The sequence below is a fragment of the Setaria viridis genome, chromosome 9 (genome assembly GCF_005286985.2).
Source record: "Setaria viridis chromosome 9, Setaria_viridis_v4.0, whole genome shotgun sequence".
Classification (NCBI taxonomy): Eukaryota; Viridiplantae; Streptophyta; class Magnoliopsida; order Poales; family Poaceae; genus Setaria; species Setaria viridis.
Genome location: NC_048271.2, coordinates 9,056,546 through 9,067,387, shown reverse-complemented (window position 1 = coordinate 9,067,387; position 10,842 = coordinate 9,056,546).

The window sequence follows — 10,842 nt, the reverse complement described above, 5'->3', positions numbered from 1 at the left end:
TCTGTTTCTGTGCATTTACAATTAGGCCTTGTTTGGATCCTTCATTTTGAATGAGTAGGCTATTTATCTTGGAACGTGGCATTCCACAACTTTTCAAAATTTAGATATAAGTCTACCTTAAATTTCATGGGGGTGGGAGATGGAAATTGATTCTATAGATCTTCATGATATGTTTCCAACTTATAGCACACTCTTCGACTCGCTTCCCTGTGGCAGAAGTGCAGCACATAAGTATATATCTCTTATATGGCCAACAATAATATACAAATATATTCCACATACGACTATATTAGCTTAATTTTTGTGTCTAATTTATGATTATTAGAGTGGAATTCAATTTCAAGGATCCAAACGGGACCTTAGTGATGTACATTTCAGTTCAGAAAAACATATTAAGTGGGTACACCTATTATTATTAGCATGTACTATATATATTGTTATGAGATATTATGCCTTTGAGCAATGTTAAACTGACTACAGTGAAATTTGTAGATACTACGTTTGTTCCTACATCAAATATTAAGGGATGTAGGGAATATATTTTGCTTTTGTCTTATTCATATGGACAAAATTTAAAATTCATATATGCTTGCACATCATTCTTCCGAAAGGAATAAATTTGGAAACTCTCATGAAGTTAATTATCTGGGAGGAATTTGATGAATTCAGAAAGTTTTTTTTTGGTATGGTGAAGCATCTGCTCCAAGAATAACTAAGGCAAACTCCTTCAACATCACTCGAGGAGTCGACACCCTAGACCGTTAGTGGGGCCGGATGCCCCGGAAAATGAGATCAGCTCAGATAGCATCCATGAAAAAACGGACTCGTAGTTGGTTCTTGATGGACATCAGGTTGTCAAAAGGCCCAGCAAGTTGATCAACTTGAAGATTTTGAATCATCCAGCAAGTCTGGACAGCAGGGCTATAAAGGAAAGAGGTGCTCAACTGTTTCCTCTGTTGGGGTATGGCACAGCACACAATCATAGGACACGGCAGGATCATAGTTGTCCTTCTCAGAAGCCATCCGGTGCTTAGGCGACGTTGCAGCAAAAGCCAGAAAAAAAAAACTTTATGTTCACGCTAACACTTAATTTGACTTCCACAACCAGCAGTGAAAACAAGAGTGAACTCCGGCTGTTCCAATCAGGCATTTGTAAGCCTTTGAACAAGAGAAAATGGGTGATCCCAGAATGTAGGTCCACTGGTCAGGGTCAGCTGTTCGGCAGGTTCTCGATACTGTATATACAAGAGGTCTTGTAACTGTTGTAATGATGAGGCTGCCTTGATTAGTTTTTGCAAGGAGATGCTCTTGTTTCCGGAAAATAAAGGAAAGAGTTTAGGGTAAGTATGGCATGGAACTTTTCCTCCCCACAGATCTAACCATATTAAACAAGAGCCGGTGTTGATGTCCTACATGTATTTTGAATCAGTGGGAGTGCAACACCTACTTAATTAACTGTGTTTTAGGGTACTGTAAAATTTTGTAAAAGCACGTATATCTACTTTGATAAGTCAACACAATACGCAGCCGTGCACACGTAGTGCGCCCTGATTTTCTCGACCGTCATGGAATATGCAAGCACGATTAAGCTAGAGTGATCGAGTTGACCAGGACCTCGATAAGCTATGTAGTCTCGCTCGCAATCAACGAAATGGTAGCACAAAATTAAGGGAGAAATAATGGTCGTTTGGATATACTAGTTTAACAAGTATAAGTTAGTTGAGTGTCCTACGGCAAATCCTGCAGGGCCCATTCTGATACTGCCGTGTATATATATAGTATTCTTGGTGAATTGTGAGCGTTCCTGACCGAAACCTTGACATCATCAGTATAGACAGCTCAGTGACAATCTCCATGATGTGAACGACCTTTAATTTAATAATATTTTTTATTTCCATTATTGCTAAGCAAACCGAAGCATAAATGGCTAGCAACTAGCCGTAGTGTGTGTAGTATTTAATTGACACTCAAAAGATTTTGGATTACGTTAAGTAAACTTTAGGGTTTCCATATTGTTTTCTTTTTCTTTTGGGTGCCTCTTCTTCTAGAAGCATTTGTACTGTCTTTTGGGTGATGGCAAAGGAGAGGCTACATATAATAAGAAAAACATCCGCACGCTAACTTTCAAATGTTTTCTGCTGTAGCTAGCAAGCTTGACAGGAAGAAAGCTCGATTATTTTGCATCTCGATATGCGTGTTCTCCATGCAAGACCGGATTTTGTTGCTCCCCTTGTAGTACGCTGTTTTGGAGTCTGGGAAATATGCTTTGAGATTTTTTTCCCAACTTTAACTACTAATAAGTGTTGATGCCGGTTTTTGAACAAAGCCAACCGCTGTGGATAAGATTCTGATAGCCCCTGAAGTTGGTGCCGCGTTGACCAAGACCAGCCACTGTTGACCACGATTCCAGAAACCGACGGAAGACCAAGCGAGACCAGTCCAAAGCGAAATCGACTCCACCAAATAAGGGAAAGCGTGGAGATTTATCTTTAGTAGTTTTAGAAATAGCTGTAATAGTTCATGACGTATCTGACTAGAATTTTAGCTTGCTCTAGGGTATAAATATAAACTTATGAGTCTTGTAATAATCAATCAATACAACCTTTCGGCGTAATGCCGCCAAAACCCTAGGAGTAGGAGTAGAGTAGATTTGATGAGTTCTTTCTAGCGCGCAAGGCTGCATCAGCTTTGATCTCGGGCGACCTTGTAAGTACCGTCACCCGGTTATTATGACCTCTATCAGAACTTTCTAAGTTAAGTCTTATATTTTGATATTGTCGTGTGACTAGTTATCGAGTTATCTTAGATTGCAAGTAGAACTTTCTAGACTTTGTCCAGTATTCTGCTTGTTTTCAACGTTGCCCAAGTTATCGAACGACTTAGATATGGTTAGGTTATCTTCATCGGCTCCCTTGCCTTGTTTAAATGTTCACAGTTATCAGATCGTATCGGCTAGTAGATCTTGCATGCTCTTACTGTTTACACATGTTAGGTCCGATAGATCTTTACCCCTGACCCTCATATTGCTAACCGTTTGACCTCTGATGTTAGTATGCTACCGTTAAGAGCCGATGCCTCGCTCGGGTCTTATTCGTATCTTGCAGAAGTGTGATGATGTCATTGAGCCGATAGGGACGCATACGAGGCTTTGCTGCTGCGAGCTTGTCTATTAAGACTAATGGGTCGAAGTTAATGCCCTCTCACTGTGTTACCTTGTCTAATTTCAATACACGGTCATAACACTGATTAGATTTGTTACCTTAATCGGCTTGTAAGCGGTAGGTAAGAGGCCTTTGGTGATTATGCTCTAGTCTTTTATATTGGCAGATTGAAGTACCTTCAATACACTTATCAAGACATTAATTAAGATCCATTAATATATCTGGCTTGTGTATGGTCAACATCGGCTGGTCCTTATCTGATAAGTACGTAGTTAACAAGGGCTCCCTGTCGTACATACATCCATGGGCCCACCAGAAGGTTTGAACAGATCTGCATGTGGGGCTGTACACCGAGACGTATCAGATATGAAGACTACGGTGCAAGAAGGCGTAGTCCACATGGAGTACAAGGAAACTACTCGTAGCAGTTAGAGTAGGACTCTCTAGTCGAAACCGACTAGTACTCTTGTAAGATAACCGACCTGTAACACTGCTCCCCCAGTATATAAGGGCGGACAGGGACCCCCTTCAATCCAATATAAGCAAACAACACACAGGACGTAGGGTATTACACGATCTAGCGACCCGAACGTGTCTAAATTGCATACATACGTACACCATCGAGTTCCTGATTTCGGCGACATTCACCAACCAAAACTCTACCTTGGGTACTCCCTTGGTAGGTTGCCGGGTTTAAACACCGACACTTCCTTTTATGGCTATTGTGTTACAATGCTTTATTTTAGCTCGTCGGCTGACATAGCCGATGGCACATGCCATTAATGTTTTATCTACACCACGTGCTTATATTAAATATCGATCTGTCACGGTATTTATTCCAAGAACGGCTACCCATGAGTTCAAAAGGCTTCACCGCCGATCGACTCAGGAATTTAATGTTTACCTTGTCAATTTTCAGGTTAAATTGATTGGCACACCTTGCACCACTCGCGAGCCGATTTGGAATTTGCACTGGAGTTAAACAGATCTCCCAGGTCCTCCGTGTTGTTCAACGTAGAAGTATGAGGTTTAGTAAGCTTTATATTTGGGCATATTCCAGTTCACTTCAGATTCACCAAAACTTCTCGTACACTTTGAACGCTATCAAGAACGCTGTTGTGAGTTGTTACAATCAAGCGAACATAAACAAAACACATAAATGCTGCTCACACTTGGGCCCTGCTTGGCACGTATGGGCCATCGACCCACACGAGCACGTCCCCTGCTATCCAGCACGTGGACGTCGACGGCCTGTCCTGGATCGACCAGTAAAACTACGACGCCATTTATAGTCGTAATTGTAGAAGGAATTTAGAGTTTACTAAGGGGGTGTTTAGTTCCCTTTGCTTATTTTTAGCACGTGTCACATCGAATGTTTAGAGATTAATTAGGAGTATTAAATGTAGACTATTTATAAAACCCATTACATAAGTGGAGGCTAAACGGCGAGACGAATCTATTAAGCCTAATTAATCCATCATTAGCAAATGGTTACTGTAGCAACACATTGTCAAATCATGGACTGATTAGGCTTAATAGATTCGTCTCGCCGTTTAGCCTCCACTTATGTAATGGGTTTTGTAAATAGTCTGCGTTTAATACTCCTAATTAGTATCTAAACATTCGATGTGACAGGTGCTAAAAATAAGTCAGAGGAACAAACACCCCCCTAATTAAAATGTAAATGCATATTATATTAGGAGGAGATCTACCATCTGAGAGTTGAATCCATGCCACTCTTATTTTGAAGGACTTATTCAGTAAAATCTGGATATTTCGACTTAGAAAATTGGATCCTTTTCTAGCTTGCATATATAGATATCAAAGCCAGAACCTCCAACGTACAAAACCGGAAGGTTCCGATTTAATTTTCACATTCAGACTCCAGTTTAAATGATAAATATATCTATTTCAATAATATCAACGAAGGATTAATCTTGATGCACTCAAACACATAATTTTTTTTGTCTCATCTTGTTTATGTTTCACGTGCTTCTTCATCTCTTCTGCGGAATCATGTGTAAATGTTCGAATATGATGCTCACACTTTGGAAAAACACATATGCATGCCGAATTTTCATAATAATAAACACCAGTAGCGAATTGACTATTTTGGTCTTAGTCCTGCATATATATTTCCGAAACATGCCGACAATATACACCAACTTCTCGTACACTTTGGACGCTATAAGAAAAACACATCGCATATAAGAAAAACACCCGCACGTGAACTTTCAAATGTTTTCAGCTGTAGCTAGCAAGCTTGACAGAAAGAAAGCTCGATTACTTTGCATCTCGCTAAGCATGCGTGCTCTCCATGCAAGACCGGATTTGGTTGCTCCCCATGCAGTACTACGTGCCTCCATGCAGGATGTTGTTTTGGAGTTTTGACAATATACCTTAAGATTTTTTTCAAGTTTAACTACTAATAAGATATATATATATATATATATATATATATATATCCAAATATAAAGTTGATACTGTGTATCAACTTTGGGCATATTCATTTCATTTCAGATACACCTATCGTACACTTTCAACGCTAGTAGTAGTTGTTACAACCATGTGAATTGAACAAATACAGACCACACATAGATGCAGCTCCACCTTGGGCCCCGCTGGGCACATATGAGCCATCATCGAGACCCACGTAAGCATCTCCCTACTAGCCAGCGCGTGGACGTTGCGGACATGCCATAGATAAGGGTGGTAATAGATCATGGTTCTCGTACCTCCTTCAGAATTCAACTCAGCTCTATCTATTTTTAGTTCAAAATCATATAAAATTATGGTCCAACCCTTATTGAGTCGATCCTTAAATTTGCTAGGCTAAATTAGAGGACCCTTTACCACCCCTAGTCATAGATCGACCAGCAAATCTTGGACGTCATTTATGGTTGTGTGGAAGAAGGAATTTGGTGTTATACACAGTAGGTGGGGAGATCTACCCTCATGAAGAGTCAAATGTAAATTAAAACTGACTTAGAACCAATCTATAACTCTTATTTAGTATTTATCCAATAAAAATCGGCATTCTGGTTAAAAAAAACCGGTGCATCGATTTTTTTCAAGTTGCATAGCAAAACTGGAACCTCTGACATACAGAACTATAGACTGTGATCAAGCACCTCGTGGTCGCCATAACTTTCACATCCAACTCCAATTTAGGCGATCCCCTATTACCCTTTCAATCATACTATCGGCCAGTGCTTCGTCTTGATGCACTCAAACACATTATTTGACCTCATCTTAGTTCCATATATTTAAATTTCTTCTTCATCTCTCCTGGAATCATGCCCAAATTGAATATGTTCAAATATGATGATCACACACTTTGCAAAAAAAACACATACCTATGCCAAATTTGCAAAATAACAAACATACATTAGTAATGCATTATCTATTTTAGTTCTAGTCGATCATGAGATATTTCCAGAACGTGTCGATTTTGACCGTCAACAATATATATCTGATCGTATCAGTTTTATCTCGGATACACCAGCGACATACCGTACACTTTGAACGCTATCAAGAACGCTGTTGTTAGTACGTAGTTGTTGCATGCATCGATCCGGCCAGAAACAGATCACCCATGCATCATCTGCTGCTCGATCAACTTGGGCCCTGCTGGCACATAAGGCCAAGGACCCACGTGAGCATGTCTCTTACTATCCTGAATTAATTTTTGTTCGGTGTGAGTACGGGTCGTCATCTAATTACTGTGACTGATCTGCGACTGCGAGGACCAGATGATTTCGTCTTCTTTGCAATTTTACTGCTCATTACCGGCATCATTCAATAATGTCTCCAGCTAGCGGCCGCTGCAGGTGTACAGTATTTAGATGCTAATCATGCATACGCGTGTGTGATAGATGTTTTTACCGATGTCGCCGCCGCTTTGCGAAAAATAGAAAGATCATTTAATTTCAACCATATCATAAGAAGGTTGCTTAGCTAGAGAAGTGGAGAGGACCGTAGGAAAAGAATAAAAGAAGAGGTAGAGAGCGCCATGGCCATGGTGCCATGTATAGCAGCCTAGCATGGATAGAGCAAAGCATGCTGCATACGTTGGGAGGAATTATATTCCATCCAGCTATGAACACAAACGAGTGAAGGCCAACTAACCTATCGCCGTCGATCTCCCTCCCGGCCTACCTACGAATCTACGATGGTTGCCGTCTCGCCGTCTCCGGAGAAATAATGCTGCTGAATCGCCAACATGCTGCACGCTAGCCGCCATCCGAGTGTGTCCGAGCGCTGGGTCGTCTCTCAGTGATGAGTGTGGTTGTCACTGGGCAGGCACAGGTCCCACCAACCAAGCAGAACGGGGATTGCATTTGGGCTTGTGCACCACGTGCGTCCAGCACGTGCATTGCCGGCCACCACGACCCCCCGCCCCGGGACTGGTGGCGACAGGGTGGTGGTAGATGTGTGGGCACTGCACGGGGCACGCGCGCGGCTCCACACGACACAGTACGTACCTGCCTCCATGCAGTAGTGCAGGAGAGGAGATGGCCTATTGGCCTACTATACATCCACCTGTGCATGGGAACCTGTCAGATGCTGTAAAATCACGGGTCCCAATGATAGCGATACAGTACGAGACTCGACTCCGCTCCAGCTCTCTCCTAGTAGAGGCGTAGGTAGAGCTGGGTAGTATATGCACAGCATATGCTGGATCTAGATTTGGTGAGTCATACCTCTTTCTGCTTGGACCAATACTAGCTACAATGGACGCAAAACCTGTACCAGCCGGCCAGCACGCATGCAGTCGTCTTATCGTCTACTCCGAGCACGTTCCGGCCATAAATAAAGGCACGGTACGGTGCGGTGGCCTGGCCTCGCAGCAGCATCACAACTAACCTTATTAGGGGTGTTTGGTTCCCTTCCTGTCACATCAAATGTTTAGATACTAATTAGGAGTATTAAATATAGACTATTTACAAAAACTTATTGTACAGATGGAGGCTAAACTGCGAGACGAATCTATTAAGCCTAATTAGTTCATGATTTGACAATGTGCTGCTACAGTAACCATTTGCCAATGATAAATTAATTAGGTTTAATAGATTCGTCTCGCCGTTTAGCCTCCATCTATGTAATTAGTTTTATAATTAACTCATATTTAGTTATCCTAATTAGCCTCTGAATATTCGATATGACACGGATTAAACTTTAGCTGAAGGAACCAAACAACCTGTTTGCAGCGAATCGACGACGCGGTCCATTCCCCCGTCTCGCGTGCCCCTCTCCCTCTCTCCATCAAGCAAAACCCAGTAAATCTTCTTCTTCTTCTTTTCTGAAAAAAGTCCAGTAAATCTTCAGCATGCAGCTACCTTTTTGTTGCATTGTAATTGTACTACACACACGTGGCATAGTCACGCACGCACAGGAAGTCGATCAGGAAGCTGTGGACGGGTAGTCGGGTGCGATATCGTTCAGTGCACGGGGTAAAAACCACAGCCACATACATGCATCAAAGATTAAAACGTACGTCGTCGTCCCTGCTGCTGATGCTGCTGCGTCGGCACGTACAGGCTGAATCACCCTTAACTAATATATGCCCCTCTGATCTTGCACGTGTCCACGTGTGTGTGTTTTCAAGAAAGATGCTGATGATTTGCTAATACTAGCTAGTCAGATAAAATATGTAGTTGGTAGTAACTAATTGTGTAAAGCCTACACACACCCCGTGCCTGTGGAGAGGCAGTGAGGCACGTGGCTATTGATGACAATGTCTGTTTCAATCAGAAGCACTATCTGTATGTCAGGAAATAAGTAACTCCATATGGGCCATGATTGCAGTGAAAGACCTGTTTGAAATAATTCTTGATTTGTTTGCGAGGAAAGTAATTAATACTTGAATTTCATTTAGAATTTACTCCATTCGTCCCAAAAACAAGTCATTCTGCAATTCAAAAATTATCCCAAAAATAAGCATTCTGCAATTCAAAATCTATCCCAAAAACGAGTCATCATACTCAATTTGGCATGTGCATGTGGGCATGCAACAATCAATTAGCACTAAATATGGCTAATAAATAGGGGCAATCAAGATCATTTTACCTCCTTGTTAATCTATCCTAAAATTATTGGGATGACTTATTTTTTTGATGGAGGGGGTATCATTTTGTTCATATAAAACAGATTCAAATGATCGAATATGGCCACTTTCAATGGGGTCCTACTGTGGGAAAATTATGTAATACTGATATTCTCAGCTTGAAGTACTTACTTTGCAAATTCAGTTAGCTTTTGCTTGAAAACTTGCTCACACGGCAGTTGGGTAACCGTATCAGATCTCCATGGAAAACTAGTAGACAATTGTGCGATATCCCCAGGATCTCAGGAATTAAAATCTCTTCTTTTATAAACAGGGTACGTAGTACTCCACTCGATTGGTCACTTCAGTTTTGTCCTAACTCAAACTTGTCCAATTCTAAGTAAGTTCATAGAAAAAAAATACCAATATCTGCAACATCAAGCTACAGTTTCATCAAATCCATCATATTTAATATGTTGATAGCGTATTTATTTGGAATTGTGAAAATTAACATATTTTTTCTATAGACTTAGTCAAAGTCAAAGAGATTTTATTTATCTTAGTACAAATCTAAAGTGACTAATAATATGAACCAATGGAGTAGGGCCTTACGTGCTAACCTATCAATCAATGACTTTATTTAGATAGTCACTAGTTGCACCCATGACGTGGATTATATGATCTTTCGGACAGAAGGTCGCATCAGATCATGGAGGTTATTTGTATTAATTTTAGTTCAGCGACATACCGGCGGTTTTATTTTGTAGTGATCGAAGTCAGTTGGGAAAGCCCTTACCTATTTTTTTCTAAAAATTTTTATTCCAGACCCATTTAATTGGCTCCCATGAGGAGTCAAACCTGGACCTGCTAGGTGCTACTCATGTGCTTCTAACCACTAGGCTAGAGGTCCTTTTGTTTCTTTCTACGTTCTCTCTAGTCTCTTCTTCACAGGATCTGGGTGCGGCACCTAAATCCCAATTAGCCTAAATCCCAATTAATGAGGCGACGGTGGACAAGTCAAGTTCAACACCAACGGTCCTCCCTTCATGCATGGTTGGGATGCAACCTACGGCACGCAGGGCGGTAGCTCTCCTGCAAGGACCATGGGCCTCCTGTTGCGGCCTTCCAATGAAGGTGGGCGGAACGGAGCGGCAGCAGCACTTCGGTGTCGCCAAGTGAGCGTGATGCTAGGTAAGATGCGAAAAAGGAGATTGGGGTTGGGTTGGGGGGGTCTGGGGGAGTTTCTCCCCTTTCCTTTGAGAAGAGAGAGGTGAATAAGAGCATCTCCAACAGCCCCTCAATAAATATTTTCTAATACCTAGTTGATGGAATATCACAATACCTCTTTCATGGTTATTGGGAGAGTTGTTTTTACAGTCTCCCAATAAATCTCATCCCAATCCAACTACCGTATTGGAGGAGTCACAACTCCTCCTTTATTTGAGAGAGTTGGGATAAATTATTGGTTTATCCTAATAATTCTTGGGAAAATGGAAAAGTAAAGGAAGTTTGCTGGAGCACTACTATTTTTTACCAACTCTTCCAATATGGTAGTTGGATTAGGGAATGGGGTTATGCTAGAGATGGAAAAAATTAAAACGATAGGAGATCCGCTGCTGCAGTTGCTCTAAGAAA